The following is a 21,538-nucleotide window of genomic DNA, read 5'->3' on the forward strand; positions in this document are numbered from 1 at the left end:
AAATATTTAAATAAATAGACTTAGATGGGTAATAAAATTTTGTACCTTGGTAATTATCGTGCTATTTTTTCACTCATCACGTAACGACTGATTTATTTGTATTTCTGATTTAAAAATTACACTTTTTATAATACCGAAATTAGATGATAAACGTAATTTTAGGAAATAAATTTAAATATCTCTTCCGCTTTATAATTTTGACGAGGGAAATAGTGAAAATAATAAGTTGTCCCCTAATTTTTAAAAGCTGGGTACCGACACAAGCTTCCCAAATGCAAGTTTTTTCGCATTTTAAAGCAAAACGGTTGTAGAAATCATTTTTTATTTTTTCGTTCATTTCATGTTGAAATTTATTAAAAGTTCTCCACAAGACTCACTTTTCAACAAAGCATTTCGAAAATTACTTACGAATATTTTATATTACAAAAATTGCAAAATTAAGATCTGTTTTAAAATGAAATTGAAAAAATTGCGAGCATATAAGCTATAGATGCTAAGATCTAATAAAATTATGGCACGATACATAATTTACTTATCTCAAAATCGCACGAGACTACCTCTTTAGTCTTGCTGTATTTTCATGATCTCGATGAAACTTAAACCTCTTATTTGACCAAAAATATTGCATTAAATTGCAGAAGTATTTATAAGAAACAGCAAATATTTTTTTTTAGATATTTTAGTTTCAAATTTTATGCATTTTTAATTAAATAAAAAATAAATTTTATTGAAAATCAATAAGAAATTAATGAATTATTTTGTTAATATGTTTATAGAGTGTTTCATGAGAACGTGAAGGAATTTGTTACAATTCATTCTTTCAATGGGAAAACCGAAACAATAATCTGACTCGCACTTTTAGTGATCCGATTTCTTTGTAAATTTATTCAAGTAAATATATATAATATATGAAGAAAGAATACAGGTTTCACGAAAATCATGAGGAATCATGAACATTATATTTTGTCAATATCTACCGACTTTACAAAAAATGATCAAAACAATCAATAAAAGAGACACTGAGAGCAACCGCAACCGTTACCACTTCGATGTCAGCCATAGCAATGAGATATTTGCGAATTAAGGCAAGAGTTTGTGGTAGTGAGAACTTTACTTCGGTTAACTTTGGCGAGTATACTTCATAAATGTGTGTATCAGAGGTAAAAATGAGAGGGTGGTTTTTAATTCCATATGATACCTACCTCAACTATCATGAAACACTCTATATAAATAAATGAATGACGTTAATGATTACAGTAAGTACAACGTCTAAGTACTGATTAATGATTATATGATTCTAATAAATAAATTAATACAATAAGATATTTATTACTTGTGTTGTATAAGTTTAATATTTGTATATAAATAAATATATGTATGTAATGTAATTATTTTTAAGAGTGTATGTAGTAAACGCCTACGATTAAAATTATTTTTATTTAAATTTCATAATAATTATTCTTCATTTCATTATCATAAATAAACATTTTTTAAATGCCTTATAATTAGGTATTATTTTTATTATTACGAATGTATTAACATTGCAAAATAATCTTATACATTAACAGAAAAACTGAAAGAGAGGAAAGCGTGGTTTTTCAATTTACGAAAATCATTTTAACCACCGAATAAAAATGTTATTAGTTTAACGTGTCCGTGTATCTGTGTGTCCGTCTGGGGTATCCTAGCTCCTAAACAGATAAAACGATTTTGATTTTTTTGTTTTGTTTGAAATTTAAGGTAATTTGATCGATAGTGTTCAAAGCTATGTTTCAAATGAAAGTTTAGGCTTACGTAACCGATAAAAACTAGAAAAGAGGATAGTGACCTTTTAAAAGATGAGCATATTTTCGTGAAACATAGCAAAGAACACTTTTGATCAAATTATCTTTCAAATAAAAAAACAATCCACAATAGGTGCATCCGTTTAGGAGCTGCGATGCCACAAATGAATCGATCAGACCAGATTTTATAGCGGAGGCCTTAAATTTTTAATTTAATATCAAGAACACAATTTTATTAAGGTCTATTTTCAATCAATATTCAATTCCATTTCTCCAAAGTTCTTATCTACATCAATGACTCGCTAACGTGGTTTCCTATACATTTTTTTTATTAAATTTAAATCTGTCATAAGTTTTAAAATTATTTTATTAGAAAAAAAATCAATCAGACTTTTATAAAAATATTGAGCACACTGCATGAAATAAAAACAAGTCATTCTTTGACAAAACAGTTTCAATTGAAAAAAAATTAAAAATAAAAATGTATAAAGTTCATTACAGCCTTGAAAATTTAATTTTTGTTAAAAAAATGTTAAAAAAATTTATGAATAGTGCTTTAGGTGATGAATTTTTAACATTACAAATACCGTGAATAATATTTTGCAAAACATATTCGTATATTCACAGGAAACAACTGTTAAAAAAATTATATTAAAAAATTTGTATTATTTATGTTTAATATTTCAAAATTTTAGTATTTTAGCATTTTATGTTTAATATTTCAAAATTTTAACTAAAACTACCGAACTATTCCTAGAAATGAGGTTAATACCGGTTTGATGATAAAAATGTTTATAATACGAATTCATTTTATATGAACAAAAAAAATTGCACATATACACTCTAGAATATTAAAAGTTCATCATCAAGTTCTAGAACAACGCATTGAATCGAGTTTCATGAAACAGTCACCAAATTAGCGACTAATATTATCTCAAATTAGGGATGAAAATAATTACGTTTATTTCGAGAACCTTTACTCGCTTCAAAGAGACCCTATAAACAAAATAATTGCGGTTATCACAATACACTGGCTAGGCGGTAAGTACGCTGAACGACTAGGTCTACCAGTGCATTACAATTACAGCAGAATCTGTCATAGTGGAGAAGAGGGGGAAACAATGTCTCATCTTCTTTGTCACAGCTCAGGCCATGCCGTGAGGAAATGGACTCATATGACTCAGCTTTTCTTTGAAAAATTCATCGACCTGAGTTCCGTTGACGCCAAAGCATTCTCCTCATCTTAAACAGCTTCAAATGGTTCATGAAAAAGTGGTGGGCAAAGTATAGTCTGAGTTTATTTCATCCCAGGACATCCACTCTTACCTAATCTAACCTAAGCTTGACCCTCTATTATTGACAATATCAATTGCTTTCTTTATTTAATAAACTACAAGAACAAGAAAGTTTCAAACAAATGGAAAACATAACATATATAGAATATTTTCTGATTGACATAACTAGGGCTTTGAAATATTAAGCATGTGGTTTTATAAACAATGTTTGACAAAAACTGTGTAAAAAATAATAATTAAAAAGTAAACAGGAAAAAACTATAGTATAATTTCTATGCATAAATAAAATTAAAAACCTTTAGTTTAATACTTTCACGAAATGACTGACTAAAAATAAAATATCTAACAATTATGTCATATAGATAAAAACTACTCTAATAATAATTGTAAAACAACTTTTTTTTTGAGATATGATAAACTTTTTTAATTTAAATACAAAATTGTGTAACAGAAAAAAAAAAACAAAACCCATCCACCCACTGTATGTAATCACTGGTGAAGCTTTTGCATGTTAAAGCATACTAATTAATACAGAACTAAATGAAACTCATTGAAAGTTAAACAATACAAAGTATATTCATGTATATCCTCTCAAATACCTGTTCCAATAATCTCAGCTACCGTGGTGTGAGTTATTTAGTAAAAATATAAAGCACCCTTAAAAGTTTTCAAATCACAAATATATGCAAGTAAACACCTATTGCTTTTCGATTTTCTGCGACTGTATGTTTTAGAAAAATTTAAAAACATCGAACATGGGGCATCGCACAACCATCCAAGTAATATTATGTGATAAAGTTCTATGATGGTACCATTATGACTGAATCTAAATTAGACTAGAAATATCCAAAATTTTGTGGATAGACCTAAAAAAAAAATTGACGCTGTAGTCATTCTATACGCATGTAATTTATAGACCTAGTAAACCAATATGTTGAGCTTAAAATACACGACTTCTTCACAACAAATTTAAGTTTTAGTCTCACTACATTTGAATACCCCAAAATCACCTCCTTTCAAGGGATTAAGCCATACAAAACGTAGACGTGGGATGGGTTCTGAGAATATCCAGCTTTTTTGAAGCTCTGGAAGAATAATAAATGTACGTATTTACATTCAGTAAACGATTGTCTAAAGAAAAATTTAAGCTTAGAAAGCTTGACGCGTTTCGCATGTTATTGGCAACGTGAAGTTGGTCACGGTTCAGTTTTATTTTTTCTTAAGTGATAAAAAATTAAACTTAGGATCAACTTCATATAGCTTGCCTTTCGACTAATTCATTTTCGAGAGTCTAATAATCTAACGATTTCATAAAACTGGATAAGTATCCACCTTCAAATGTATAAAGTCACTTGGTACAATCGATTTTAGTTTAAAAGAGTGAGACAACTATAGTATCATAATGTATGTTTAATGTTTCATTTGTTTTAACCCTCTCTTTATATAAAATCAAAGTTGTGGAAAATTATCAACAAAACAAAATTAAAGGGTAAAATGAGTTAAAATTAAACTGAAGTGTACGTACATATAACTGACCTACATTTTAATGATCTTAGATGACAGAAATTGGAAGGAAAGGGGTGAAAAGTAGATGGGTTGAATTGAAACTGTAGACACTGTAAATCATTCCAACACTATCAACGATCACAAACATGTATGTTATACTTCACATTTGTTATAAAATGTTAACATTATCCTTTTTTGTGTATCGTAAAATTAACTGATTTATATTTTATGAAAATGTGTATATGAATTTTAAATAAAGTCCCAATTTTAATGATTCAAATTTTATACATGAGGTCAAATTTGGCTAAATTTAAAAAAAACAAGTGAAAACAAACAATTGGCTGACTTAATTATTGAAATACCATGTACAGACAGTGTTGATGACGCAACCGTTTGTTTTTTGATGTCACGTAAGTAAAAAAAGATATCCACCCTTAGATAGCCACACAATCACAACTGATATTCCCAGATAATACCTACATACTATAAAATTTGCAACTTATTTGCGCCCTCGTGGGTAAACAGTAACGTTTACAAAAAAATGTTTCAAACAAAAGTTTTTTTTTTTCTAGAAGGAAAATATTTATATTTTAACTTTTGTTCTATCTCTTACGGTTAACAAGATGGGTACTAAAGGCCCAAGGCCCAATTGACCTATGTTACTCATTTAACAACTCGACCTCACTTTTTAGGTACTGAACACGCTATTAAAATTTCAGCTTGATATCTTTTATTTATTTATTTATTTATTTACGGGTAATACCCAGTTACAAATTTAAATATACAATAGTTACTAAAATTATGTATCTTTTATCGTATACACAGACGGACAGATTGACAGACGGTTAGACAGGCAACCGAAAATGGACTAATTAGGTGATTTTATAAACACCTATATCAAAATTTTTAAGCGTTCCAAATTTGAGACTAAACTTAATATAGTAAGATATATTTCATATATACATGGTATAAAAACTAGATTGATTCCTATCCAAGTTTTTAAGTTTTTCCTATCCATAATATTATAACAAAGCTGCAGAGTTTCTTTGTCTGAATGTTTGTACGATTAAACTTGCTAATCCCTAGTACTACCAGTCCTAGTCGGATTCAAAATATTCTTTTTAATTATTTTTAAGTGAAAGATACATAATTGGCGAGTAAAATGAGCCGTATTTTATTCTGGGTTATGGGCAGCGCTCTCTCTAACCACTTTAGTTCATTAAAACGGCTTGGTCGTTGATGAACGGCATATTAACAATCTTCCACTGCCCCATCCTTAACAAAGTTTGACACCAAACAACGAATAGTGTTGTCAAACTTAAAAAAATATCGTTGAAAGTTGCCATTTTCACATCTGCATTGCATTTTTCACTATAATTTGCAATGAAAAACAAAGATTTGAAACGTACAAACCAATAAACTTTCTGTTCTTATGCCCTTAGTAAAAGTAGCGTAAAATTGCAAATATAATTTTTAAAACAAATTACAATTCATTGTTACATGAGTACGACAAACTTGTAAGAATAATTATTCTTCTTTTATATTATCTTGTAAGCTGATTACATTCTCTTGTTTAACAGGAAAAAAAAAATATATACGTTAAAACAAAGACGTAATCAGAAGACATTTCTTATCCGCTTTAAAAGTAAAATAATAAATTGTAGTTAGTTATATTTTAAGCCATTGACTTAAAAAAAAAAACAAAAAACAAAAAGCTGGTAGGGATAAGATTCTTAGCAAACAGACCTACAATTTTCTCATTAAATACAAAAGTGCTTTCATCCCTAAGAATCCATTTAATCCAAAACATTTCAAGAAAATTACAAAGATTCCAAAATTACGGAAAATCGCTACAATATCATTCCTCGATTCACTCATTCGATTCCTCGAGTGAGATGTAATTTGATAATTAGGATATTGCGACACGAAAATGAGCTCTAGCCTTAAAATGGCATATATTTTACAAGCTTTGACTATTACAAATATTTCCAGAGAAATTCCACAGTAAGCTTATCCTTCTATAAACACAAATTTTCTTGCTTATAAAACAAAGATTCTAAAGTTTGTTTTCGTTTCCCTCTTAGAACATTTTTCTAATAATCTGCAAGGTTTAATCTCGAGCACAGGTTCAAACTTAACTTATACGTCACGCCCAGGATTAGTAATTTGAAGATAGAATCAAAAAACATGAGAATAATAAACGAATTTTTTTTCGTCTTTCGGAATGAAAATAATAACTTGCTACAAAAAAGAATAAAAAAAATATCCATTCTACACATTGCACTAAATCAACCCCCTAATTTCTTCATTTTTTTGAGCACTTCGCTTGTATCTACGTATAAATGATTGCACAGACGATATTCTTAGATATGAAAATGTAACAAGATGAGATCTAGTAGAGTGAAGTGTAGGTTCATCTTGTCGCTAATCAAGCACAAGTTAAGATGGTCGTTATTTTTTACGACACCAATCTTCTATCTTATAATAGAATCAAATGAAGGGTAGTTTGCTTATATGTGTACGTTAAATATGATTGTATATTCATTCCATGATAGTATTTCTAAGAACGTAAAATTTAACTTTACGTTAGAAGACGTTGTGAATTGCACTAAAAACATTCAATCCTTCATATGTTGTTATGTCTAGTTTATGAAAGTTCATTCTTTTATCAATCCTTTAAAAGTGAAGTAAAAGGAATACAAGAATTGCAGGTTATTGCAGTTTCTCGCTTACAACATACTAAGAGTAAAATTTTGTTGGTTTTAATCCCGCAAACATTTGACTGATCACGTCGGAAGTTATATACTGAGTATGTAACTTCGAACAAAAATCCTTATGCTTAAGTAAAAGGAGTTATCAGGGCAAACCTTTCTTTCTCCCAAAGTTGGAAGCCAATGTTCCCTATGTAATCAGAAGCTGGGTAATTTAAAACAGTAATTAATCGCAGAAACAAGCAAAAACCAAAGATACATTAAGACCAATAACTTACTCATCTTGAGATAAAGGACAACAAAAAATTATTCATTCAATGGGAATATTTCTATATAGGAAAAAAAAAGTTAATTATTTGTGTGTTTTTAAAAAACAATTATAGAACAAAAACTGTATGTATTAACGAAAATTCGCGTTTTGAATACCTTATGTTAGTAAAGATCCTCTTAAGCTTAAGTTTATGGTAGATAATTTTATCAAAAATCATTTTTCAAATGTAAAGGATTAGATAGATACAATCTCCTTATTTTCTTGAAGTTATAAATACTTTTTTAATGAAAAATTGTACACCTTGTAGAGCCTAGAAAACAGATTCTACTCCGTATAAACAGTACAATCTTTTCTCTGATCTCAGAATCGATTTTGAATATCATCGCCTATTTTTAGTTGTTTTGGGTACGGAACCCTAAATGCCCACTTCAGATATAGCTAAGAAAATTCTCCATTAAATTACCTTTCAAACGAAAAAAATTATTTCAAAATCGATTCATCCGTTTAGGCGCTACGATGCCACAGGCAGACAGACCCGTACACACACATAGCCGTCAAGCTAATAACATCCCTTTTTTGGTTCGGAAGTTAAAAATGGCTCTTATCACAGAATGAACCATATATTTGCTTGTATTTTGGAAAGTTTTATGAATTTTCACTATTTGTTCCAAAAATAATCATTCAAACTAAGCGAAACGTGGATTGACTGATTTCATATTGGATTTCCACCACTTTTATATGGTAAATAAAAGCTTTATATTAGCTAATAAAAAGATAAAGTAATTCAAACATTTTCAAAATTTGATAACATACAAATTAGCCAAATTTTAAAAAGTAAGAGCACACTATTTAATTTTAAGGCCTTTGCAATAATTTTATCTTTGTTCTTTAATACAATTCTGTTAATGCAAACAGACATTGTAAAGCCTATTTTAAATAATGTATTTTATTGTTATTTTAAGTATTTAAAAACATTTGAATTAATAATATGTACGCGACAAAGTGAGTAGGGAATATTTTGGTTATTTAAATGTATATGGTTGTTAAATATTATTTGAATAAATTCGTGTATTTTATTAGATTTTATAATCGAATTTTATTGTGGATTTTTTTATTCTTGAATTTAATCGATATAAAATGTAATTTAGTACCTACTTGCGATAATAATCGTAATTTATAATTTTCGATTTAATATAATTAATTGCTTCAGTGTTAAAATAATAATGTTTTTCATAATGTAACTAGATGACCCGGTGAATTTCGTTTCGGCAACAATTTATTTAATCGTAACTATTGATCGGCGATTATTAATCTTAGTTAACCTACATCTCTAATTCATTAGTAGGTACACTAAACTTAGCCCGCCCGTTAAGTCCATCCGCAAGCCCGCCCGCTAAACACAAATTTTACTACTATCTCTTGGACAGACCTTCGGTTCTCGGTCTGGCTGAAACCTTCGGCAGTGAAGCTTGCTGACTTACCTCAATACTATTCAAATACCTGTTCACAATTGTAGGAAAATATGGTGGAAGCGCAAATAAATACACAAATGCATAGTAAGGTAATATAATGCATTGTTTATATGCGTTTCCACCATTTATTGCATTTAATATTTTGTCTTAAATTATCTAAACTTCAAAATTTTTGAAATTGTATAAGTTTCGACATGACCTTTCCATTTAGACCTTTCAGTTTATCAATGAAATCGAACCATTTTAAATTGTATTCTAGATATTCTTTGTTTAGATATTTTTATGCCAATCTATTTTGATTCCTTCAAAAAAGGAATAGAAAGAGCAACAGGAATTAAAAACAATATATGTGGGTAAAGCCGGTAGTAAAACTATTACATCTTAAAAAATGTCTCTTCTCTGAAAACTTAGTTTATAATTTTTCTTCTTATAATCTTTTTCTTTTTTCTGTAATAGAATGAAAAACAAGAAAGTAAATTACATTCATCTTAGTCCAAAGTCTATTGTTATGATCACACGTTCAACAAATAAAAACCCCAACAACATCATGTTAGGTATAAAACTTCCAAGTTGTAAGTTGTTATAAAAGTAGTTGTAATGTATAATAGTTTTTATATAAAAACTTTTAACAATAACTTATAATTTAATTCATTATATTATAGTTCAGATTATATTTAGGTTGCTATTTATTTTATACAAAATACTTCCAATATAATAAGAATAGCAAACTTGTTCAATAATATTTTTAGCCAACTACCGAAAAATTTCCGGTGAAACAAAAATATATCATATCGCATATAAAATGGCACATCGCAAAAGCTACTAAATTTTAATGACTAGGACCTATTTTGAGCATAATTTATTTATTTGGTGCAAAGTTAGCTACTTCGTCCTTACCCATGCAATAAAAACCTACTCAGTTATCCTTTTGTTACAGTTACAAGCCATTTCCTGCTTTTAAGGGCTATGTGAATGTACTGTCATCCACTTCTGAGATATATGGCTGAAATTTCAAGTCTCTAACTCATCGGGGAGTTAAATTAAAAATATCTATTACAAAATTCCACCCGATCTAAAAAGCGTTTTCTACATCATTCTCTTCTCCTATTCGGTTTTTCTTCACATTTTTTATGCACTGTCATCCACTTCTGAGCTGTGATATCAGCTCAACAGCTTACTAATATCCCTCAAATGAAATGTGGCATGAGAATAAAAAGGTACTATTTCTCTAATAAAATAATTTAATGGAAATATTTGTAATAGCGTGATTCCGAATACCAATTACTATTTCAGTTGAAAATTTTCAAATGGGTTGTGGTTTTTTATTGAAAACACATCTTTAACGATTATAGCTCAAGAATTTTCATTTAGTTTTCCCCAAAATTTGTTACATTTTTTTTTAAATCTACTAAAAATGGCATCTCATTTACATGAAATTGAAGTAAATAGTTATCATCATTCTACTTTCTGGTAAAAATAATTAAAGCTTGTATCTATTCACAAAATATAGAACAAAATTACAATGCAAGGTTTGAAGCTATAAGCCTCAACTAATTGTTAGTTGGTGTTACAATTGTTGATATTAAGATTGGAATTTTGCCAAAAATTCCCTTGGAATACTCATGGTTTTGAAAGTGTTCTACATTTGTTTTGTAAATTGGAAGTACCTTCACTTACTTAAATATTGTTGAAAGTTGTTTAAATAATACAAATTTTATTGTAAACATTTTTTTGTATGCCTTATTAAATTCGAAAACAAAAAAGAAGAATATGTACGATTAGTGCAGTCAAAGTAACTGAATAAAGAAAAACAAAGTAAATCGTCAAAACCTGGTGAAATTTGTTTCTTAGCTGTCAAATAACATTTGTCCATCGTGAGTTAGTTGCGCCAATGTTTCTATTTGTTCATAAGCAATAAATTGTTATTGAAAGACCATATATATCAAAGTAATAAAGTTGATTTTAAAACTTAATAAACAGGCAACTTGTGTTACGTATATGTTATACATGTATATCATTTATATTTTTCATGGCATGTTAGGGTCATATACATGTATTACAAATAAGTTATACAAGTTGCCTTTTTATTAATTTTTAACTTAACTTTATTCCTCTGGTAAGAGTTCCCTAAACTAACAACTTATTGTTTATTAACACAAAGACATATTTTCATAACTTTGAATTTGACCTTGATAAGAGATAGAGAAAACTTTTTGAATTATTTAACTTATTCCTCATAAGTTAAATAATTCAAAGCAAAACTTTTTCGAGTAAAAGACGTTTATTTTTATAAGGAACAGAATGTTGACGTCTTTCATAACAGCGAGCCTTAGATGGCAGAGAGATGAACCTGAAGACAAAATTAGTGTCTAACAAATGACCCTCTTTGAGACAATAGTTTTTTTATTGCAAGTTCTGTTTGCATTTTAATTATGTTACAAAATTGGTCCACGTATCATTTTAAATGGTCCACACTGAATATACCAGCAGTTAATTCACGAAAATTTTTATTTGGCAAAAATTATTTTATCATTGGGAATTAGGAAAACATTTTCAGGCTTATAATTATTCTCCTTGGATATTAAAAAAAAGCTATGTAGCTATGTAGTCAGGACAAAAAGAAAAACTTTAATTTAATGTTTTTTTTTTTTTTTTTTTTTTTGTGAATTACATAAAATTTTGAATGAAATATTATGTTAAAATAAATAAAAAATTAATTTCTAATGTTTAACGATAGCAAAATTAAAATTAATTACACATGAATAGACTTTATAATTTTAATTAGTCTATATGGAACTTGTTTATACAAGTGGAAAATTATAATTATAAACATTGAAATAAATTATAAAGGAGATAGAAAAAATTCTGAAATTAACTTTTCATATATTACAAATGCTTTCAAAGAATTGCAATTTTACTGTTTCTATTCTTTATCTTATAGCGAACAAGGTTACAAAAAAACTAGAAATAAGTTATACGGTAGGTATATGAGTAACAGGAAACGTATAACCTAATCTGCTGTATATAGAAAATAAGAATTGAAAGGGAGTTCTTCGAAGGTGTAATCGTGCATTGTATATTTTGCGATAATCATTTGCAAAAGCTATTAAAATTATTTGAGTTTTAAAATTACAAAATGGTTTACATATTCTTCAAAACAAATTAAACATTATTTAATTTTATGATTTTTAAGAAAGCTTTTATAAAAGATGTCACACAATGTCGCGGTTGTCATGAGAAAATGGTTAACTTATTTTTAAACCGATATAAATAAAATGGAAAAATTGTTGTTGTTGCAAAGGGATTTTAACGGTTTAGGAAAGATAATACATAAGCTTAAAATTTAGAAAAGATAATACAAAAGCTTATGATGTAAAAACGATATAGAGGGTGTTTTGTTGAGATTTACAACTTGGAAAAAAAAAACTGAAATATTATGAATATCCATGGAGGTTGCTTTTTATGGAAAGATAATTTTATATCATTAATGTTTGAATATGATTTCCGTTTTGGGTCTAACACTGATTGGATCATTTGAGCTGATATTTCACCAATAACTCGCCAAATGTCATATTCCAAATGTTCAACTATCTGATTTATCGGCCTAGATAAATGGTTTCACATAAAACTAAAAATAAGGCAACCATCTGCTGTTAAATCGGTTATCAAACAAAATAATTTATCCAACCCAAGAATATAAACCTCCAAACAAACACCCTTTATATAAGAATGATTTTATCCATGTTTTAAAATATTTGGCATTTGTTTTAATTTTTGTTTCAAAATCATGCTATTTTTACCTCTGTATAGAAAAGTATAAAAGAGGTTGCAAAAATATGTTTCTCAATAGGGGAGCTGTTGAAACTTATAAGAAGATTTCTTTCTAAAAGTATAGAATAAACTTTTGACAGGATTAAAATATGAAAGCCACCTTTTTTAAGATACGACGAAATGTACACGCCATGACATTCTTCTACACTTTACGCAAGTCAAAATGAATGGAAGGAAAATAAAAATGGATATTTCGCGATGATAATCTTAAATTCAAAAGTTCAACTTTCTGCGGATAATGAATTGTGTAAGATATCGAACAATTTTCGATATCCCTACTTACTCAAGGAGTAAATAAGAGGGTATGCTCAATTTCAGCTAACAGCAGTACTAAAATTGAGAACCAGGATCTCTTCGATTCATGCCAAGCGACTATCGAAATGGGCTCTTAATAAACAAAAAAATTATACTTAATCAGTGTTACATACAAAATTTCTTCCTTCTACGAGATACATTCATCATGTCGAAACTAATTTAATTGGATTAAGCGATGCTTAAAATGTTGCAAACTAGAAATATGCAACTTCTGAATGTAGTATATATTCGCTTTTAGGTCTTCAAAATAACTTAAAATTAATACATTTAAACTAAATATTTTATACTACTTGTATATAGAGGCCGTTCGATTATTTCACATGAGATTCCACTAAAAATCATAATATTTAAACATTCAATTCCAGTTGAGTTCATTTCAATTTAACTTTTTACATATCCAGAATTATATCTTTATATAAAACAACATATACCATACGTCCATACATACATTTGTTATTTATTAATTTCATATATACAAAGTGTTTCAGAACGAATAATAAATACTTTATGTACCATGTGGGTCCTTTTCTTATATGTTACAGGAATAATTACACTCGTACATTCCCTTAAGGTAGTACCAGCATGGTATTTGCAGTTTCTATGTTAAAGCAATGGTACAATTTTTTTTTCGACAGAATTTAACGAAAAATTAAATTTAAGAATTTAATAATGCTTACTATTAATTCCCAAAGTTTCAGAAATTTTGACCGTTTAAAATGGGAAATAATTATGACAACGTCCCAATTTCGATCAATTTACGTCAAAATTAATATCTCGAAAGTGAAAATTAATTTCTAAATTTTTTTTTTAGAATTGTATTGTATAAACATTTTTTTCTACTTTTTCTTCAATATATAATAATATCATAAAAAATAGTTGGAGAGACCGGACATTTTACATGCTTTAAATGGGACATGACCCTCAAAATCGCGAACTTTGTCTTTAAATATCTCGCGATCTAAACGGTCAAAAATTATGAAATTTTAGGAATTCATAAATAAAGCTATTATAAACCCGAGAAAAAAAATTCGGCCAAATCTGTCGAAAAGTGATTTCATGCTGGTACTACCTTAAGAATAGAAATCATGTTTACAGAAACTTTTATGTTTACTTTGAGACGCGGAATACATATCTAAGTATTTATATGATCCCTACTAACAAAGACAGGTATTATAAGTTTAAAGTGCATATATGTATTTGTGTATCTATGTGTCTATCAGTGGCGTGGTAGCTCCAAAACTTATGAACCGATTTGATATTTGTTTCTTTCAAAGGTAATTATTTATTTTAACTTTCCTGAAACATTCTGTATACATCCTTGTTACGCAAACTTTTCTCTCAATATACCACAAAAATATCTCTCTGGGTGCACATTCATTTTGGGAATTGAGAAAAACTCATTAAAATTATATTTATTACATTTTATTTTGTTTGTGTGTATTAAAATATATCTCACAATTAATCAGTAAATTTGCGGGTTTTTCATTCTCATTTGAAAAAAAAAATTTTAATAAATAAATTCAACATAAAAGTATGCCATTCATGTTTGAATGCTTTAAATACAATTGCCAATAAAAACCAATTAAGGTTCAAATCCTTTAATTTTTAGTTAAAGCTTGAGTTAATTGTCAAATCTTTTTAGAAGTTACGACACTACATATAAATAGACAGGTATTTCCAACACAAAATCTCTTCTTAAATCTCCTTAAGCGTCGGGAGCTTAAAAGGTTCAATGGCCAAAATCCCCCCCCCCCATTTAACAGAAACTAAGATTAATTTTTAGGTTTTCAAATAACCTGTTGAACTTTACAAAATTTAACAACATTATAAAATAAATTTTTAAGTGTTATGACAGTTCAAAAAGTTAAAAATATATTTAACTAATAATTCATTGTTCATTTCTTTCATATTATAAAACTTATAACACAGGAGTCTCATGTGCAAAGGGTAAATATTATCATTTTTAAGGGTGAAAAGACATTGTTGAAGGGTTCTGCGAAAACCTTTCACAATAATTAATATAAAATAACTGCTGTTCTGTGTTAGTTTAATGTAATATTTTCATATCCAGTAAGAATATTCCAGTTCGCGATCACATAGCAGTTACAAATACGTTAGACTAGTTTGAAAACTAAAAGAACAGGCTTTATGACATGAACAAGTGGATAATAATTTTAATTGTGATGGGCTGGTGTAGTGCTTGATATTTGAATGAAGGAGGCATACTCTGCCTCTCAAAATGAGTGACAAGTTGATAAAGGAAATTATCAGCGAAAAAGTTGGTAAAACACATATAAGATATCACAATGGGCTTTATAGCCTAAGTGTGTCCTTCGTGGACAGCCAAAATAACCTAACCTAACCTACGTTTAAAATTCTGACTGTGGATTCTATTAGAACATGGGATGTATACAATAGTTTTTGAAATATTGATTCCTAAAGATTTAAAGAAAATCACTTACATACAGAAAAAATTCACACAAATGCCATTCATTTCATCACTTTAAATGGATTTTAAGGGAAAAAAATAGTGCTTGTTGTAATAAAATATTTGTTAGTTTTCCAAATTAATCTTAAGAAAATGGTCTTGTTATAAGAACGCATCCCTTTAAAAACACTTCAATTTAGGATTTATATGTTAAAAACGCGAACTTGAACAGCTCAAATCTATAAATTTAACACGGGAAGGGGCTCCAAAAAATTTACCTTGTTTATAAAAGGCATTAATATGAATGTATTTTTGTGAACGTCATTAAGATAATTCATAACGTATTTATTACTGCTACGGATACTTGAATTAATCAGAATATTGCAGCATCTTATACCAAGAGTGCTGCTATCCAAGAGTACACTCCGTTGTGTAGTAGTGGGTGTATAGTTGAATTGGTTTTGATGAAAAGATGAAAATCGTATACTTTAATTAATTTTTCTTTTTCATTATATGTATATATATATATTTCTGTCTTCAGGAAATAAACCTATCGTCTCTCAGCTATAGTTTAATTAATTTTCTATTTTCATAATGAGTATAATACTGTGAAGATTTTTCTTTCAGTTTTTTTTGTTTTTAATGGAAAAAAGTGTATACAAAGATTCATTATTACTGTTTACTCGGTATTTTCAACTCATTATTCTAAGCTTTGATTATTTATAGTCTCATAGTTATCGGAAACAAAATCGTTTTATACAGCAGTTATTAATTGACGAATATTTCTATAGTAGGAAATACAAAGTTGCAATACAAAGTATGCTTATTTTCTCGAGTAGAACTTCTAATTTGACTATCAGTCTTTGGGAACCGAGAGACTGCACACCTGAGTATTTCTATTACTTACGTCTCCGTGTATTCTCGACCATATATACGTTAACAGGAATATAGAAATAGAAAAATATAAGCTGAAGGCAAACACGAGGGTATCGTCAAAAGTTAACAATATCTGTTTTTTGAATGGAAATTATTCCAATAGTTATAAAAACATCAACAGGTTTTTACATTATTCGACTCAAGCACTAGTGGTACAGTCAAATATGATAAAAAAGTTGGCTAATAAAGGAAAATGAAAGAAACCGCTCGTATTTTGCTAAAACCTCATAGAATGTGTTTCTTAGGTGTCTACTGTCTAGTATCATTTGTAAGGTTTGTTTGTGAAGCAAATGTTTATATTTGCTAAAAAACATTTTTAACAATTTTTAATTCAATGAAATGATCAATGTAAAAAGTTCACTTAGAAAATTAGTAATTAGGCAACTTGTGTGGCGTAAGTGTTAAGTGTTTGTCAAATAATCGAAAATAGTATACATGTATAACGTATACGTAATTCAAGTTGCTTATTTATTAATTTTGTAAGTCAACTTAAACATTAACCGTTCCATTGAATTAACAATTTAGTATTTATTAACATAGAAACATTTGTGCCACCAACTCATGCGTTACCTATGATATTTGACACCAAAGAAACACATTCCATGAAGTTTTAGCATAATACAAGCGGTTTCTTTCATTTTCTCTTATTTGTAACATCTTTAACTGTATAAATTTCGATTTTTGCCCCAATTCCTAGATCAGTTTTTTGTATTTTTAAAATACGTATTTTCGACTACCAAGTAGTCATCATCAGTAAGAATTAGCTAGTGAATGTTACTCTTTGCTAATTTTGGCGGTGTGCAGTCCGCCACCAAATTAGCAAAGAGTAACATTCACTAGCTAATTCTTACTGATGATGACTACTTGGTAGTCGAAAATACGTATTTTAAAAATACAAAAAACTGATCTAGGAATTGGGGCAAAAATCGAAATTTATTTCGACATATCCTAGAGTTCTCATTTATTATCTTCGATAATATTTATATCTTTAACTGTACTATACGGTTATAAGAATGGGTTTTTAACAGTACCTGTGGTTCTGTTCAATTCTTCTCCTAGTCTGCTACTCAATTCTTTTTTAGTTTTCTTACCAAACACACATCCACACCACAATTTTATAGCTTTCAAAGGTGTAATAAATTTATTTCCGTAGCGTTTCATTTACAATAGTTTCCTCTGGTAGCAGAATGGAAGATTTTTACCACTAACTACAACGTATAGTGTAATAGCTAAATCCAAACTATGTATGAAGTGGTAGCCTTCAAAATTCATTCTTTAATAAACATCAAACTGTGAGTTTTAGTATAACTCAATCCCTTTCTAACAATGTTTTATTATACGGAAAACGAGATTGAATCTTACCTAATAAGAGGGAGGGGAGTTCGAGAATGATGCTTACGTAATTAATGAATAGTCCCTTATATTATTTTATGAAGAAAATTGTTTACAAAAATATACCATCAAAAGCTACGATTTGAGTACTCAAAAAGATTTCCTGTGAGTCAAACAAGTCGAGATTAAAAATGGAGAAAAACGCGATTGTTTCGCGATAAAACATTCTAATACTGTGAGAAGAAAAAGTTTCGTAACCGTGGAAACAAGAAAAGTTTTTGTATTCGTGAGATTCGTCAGTATCGGATTAATTACAGGAAAATATGGAGTCCGAGGGATTATTAATTTCATCAAAACGTTTTCAATCACCACCATTGCTAGAATGAAACGCTGTGCTACAAGTTCATAGGCCTTACTAGATGGTATATTTTTGCCTTGGGAATTTAAATAGTATTTATTTATGGTTATTTTTCTTTTTCCTATTTTATCCGTATTGTTATTTGAAAGAAAATAGAAATAAGAAATAGATATGGAGTGTTACCAGAAACAAAAATAGAATTTGTTTAAAACATAAAGATAGCCAAAATGTAAGACGGAAAACCAGACGAAAATTGGAAAATGTATGGGCAAAATCAAACACGAGATACTATAATCGATTCCAGCGCATGCAATGTATAAAGTACACATGATGTTTTTTACAAAAAAAAAAAAGGGCAAATATATATCTCCGACTGCTCCTGGAACCTTATTTTACCTGGATTTCATTTGGATTTCTCTTTGTAGTTTACAATAATCAGTTGACACATGAATGTCATGGATAATATTAGGGGGGCCCAAGAGGGATGTAGTAACTCGAGCGCGTCAGATTAAGATATTGGGGGTTCCTTGGACCTTCCTTATTACCTCCACCAAATATTAGCCCTAAATATGGGGGGACCCGCGAAGGGTAGACGGTCAGATTATTAAAAACAAAATTGCGATATAGGTGAATTAACTCGGGAACGTCAGATTAATATATGGTGGGTTAATCACATGCTAAAAAATGAAAATTTCAATTATATAAAAAAATTTTGATTACGTTCGAGTTACTACGAGTAACAAACTTTGCAAGCCTCTCATTTCTTGCCTTCTCGCTTAAATCGTCAGATATTATTGGAATGTACATTTTTTAGCATGTAACTAACCCATCATATATTAATCTGTCGCGCTCGAGTTACTACAAAAATCCCCTTAAATATATCTACACAACCTGTATATTTAATTGAAAATGGCACTATTTATGATGTACAATAAATAATACAACAAATATGTGTATCTGTATGTAACACAAGTTACATACAAATTCAACAGAAAATTTATAAAATTATTCCATGAAAAATTTATTACAAAATATGTATTTTCTCAAATCAAATAAATAAATTTGAAAAATTCCATCGAAAGAAAAATATTTTAATCCTCTTAGAAAATCTAATAAAAAAATTTGATTTATTAAAAAAATCACATTTTTTTAAATTTATTCTCTCAAAGATTTTTTTAATAATATTAATAATAATTCTTACCAATAGTATTATTATTAATAGTATTTATTAATAAAAGAAATCAAAAATTATTACTTAATATCTACCTCCCCTTTAAGCCTCGTTCATCTGAACATTCCTTAAGTAAATCGAACAAAAAAGAGCTATAACAGCGAATTCATAGAATTTTTACTTCAATATGGATAACATGAATCGATTACCAAGAAGTTCCTATGCCATTTTTATAAAAAACGAGTCAGGTAGAGGTTTGATAACATTTGAAAGATGAATCGATATTAAATCGTTCAAGAGTGCATTTGGATGTCCTTCGTTAAATTCAGGACACACTTAAAAAAACACTTTTCACTTTTAATCCAAGCTAAATACATCTGATATTAATAATTTTTGGAAAAAATTAGTTGCAGGATCGGACCCATTTTTGTGTAGGACTAAATGTGTATAACTGAGGAAAAATATTTAAAACAGCTGAATTTAGCCGGAAAGGGGTGCGCCGGGGGTGGAAATAGGGAGCAAGTGGTTTTTAGCGATTTGTGGCTAAAGTATTAATTATAGAGAAAAAAGTTAAATAGGAAAATTCTTGGCCATAAAAAATACATAACTTTTGTGCTTACCATTTTTTCACATAACCTCAAATTTAACGAGTGAAATGTAAAAAACTAATTTTTTTGTTTTTAGCGTTTCTTTTTTAGAAAAAAAAATTGGAAAAACTGGATATGTTGAGGAAACGTTCTGTGTTTTATTACCAACAAATTGTTTTTTGATTTTTAAAAAAAAGTTAAATAGTTTTTGAGATATTCAATTTTTTGGCAAAAACCACCCCTTTTTTCAGCTGGATGAACAATCTATTTTTTTTCATCGTACAGTGTTGACCATGGTCTCATTTTCTTTGTTAGGATGTATATTTTCATTTAAAAAAGTAAAAACATATCATTGCAATGAAAAAACATTATTGAAATCGCCAAAAACTAAAAATTCAATTTTTTCATTCAAAAATTCGAGGTTGATGACAGAGAATGCTCTCTTTTAAAAACTCAAATCATAACTCAGAAGATCTACCTACATGGGACGGGCATTTTTTAATCGGGATAATTTAATGAATAACTTACATTATTTTTAATGAAAAATCTAGGAAATGATAATATCTGAAATTAATGTTAAATTTGATGGAGTTTTCTTCAAAATATTATTAAATTTTAGTAAAAATTAAACGAAACTGATTTCATACAACGATATAGCGTAACGAGAACTGACTCATAAAAAATGTAAATATAAAACAAAAAACTGCTATATTTTATGAGTGTAAGTGACTATACAAAAATCATAAAAATATGGAGTAGATACCGTGACTAAGGTTGTTCAAAACTATCGGGACTGATGCTTAATGATGGATGGCGGATTATGACTCTTAAGGCATAAAAGCAATGTCTCAACTCATGGATAATTTTGGTAATTTCTTTTCTTATTGAAATAAGGTAGGAATAAAATACGCTTGGCACCTCAAAGACGTTGCATTTACTGCGTTTAAAAGCGGACATTCCCGATAAAATTTGCAAAAATTGTTGATTTTAAAATAATTTCAAGACAAATTAAAAAAACTTATTCTTTATATCCTTAAAGAAATTAATTATAATTGCCCAGACAGTTTTGTCGTTTCTAGCACCGCGAGTCTGTACCAACATCAGATAAATATATATTGAAAGGACACACATTATGGTGAGTACAAAACAAAGCATAGTCCTTGACGTTCCTACGAATAAACATAATAAAAATATTATGAAATTTGATAAAACTCCGATAAAAGAGTTCACATCTTTTAAAGGGCAGAAATGATTTTCATGTAGCCTGCAGTTTTGTAATGTACGCCCTGCTATTTTATTTGATATCCCAATAGAATATAGAATATAGAATAGTATATTTGCAAATACTCGATTGATTATCCCCACTTTGAAATGTGTTGCATAACGTGTCAAATTTGAGCTCAATCAATACCAAACTTTTGGAGTTTTTAAAGCGTCCATAATCCAACTTTACATTTATATATACAGAAGCCAGTATCTTTCCGCTTTCGCAAAAAGCATAAATTTAACTGTTTGTTTGAATTAGGTTTTCTTTCTAATTA

Source organism: Chrysoperla carnea, chromosome 1 (genome assembly GCF_905475395.1).
Source record: "Chrysoperla carnea chromosome 1, inChrCarn1.1, whole genome shotgun sequence".
Taxonomy (NCBI): Eukaryota; Metazoa; Arthropoda; class Insecta; order Neuroptera; family Chrysopidae; genus Chrysoperla; species Chrysoperla carnea.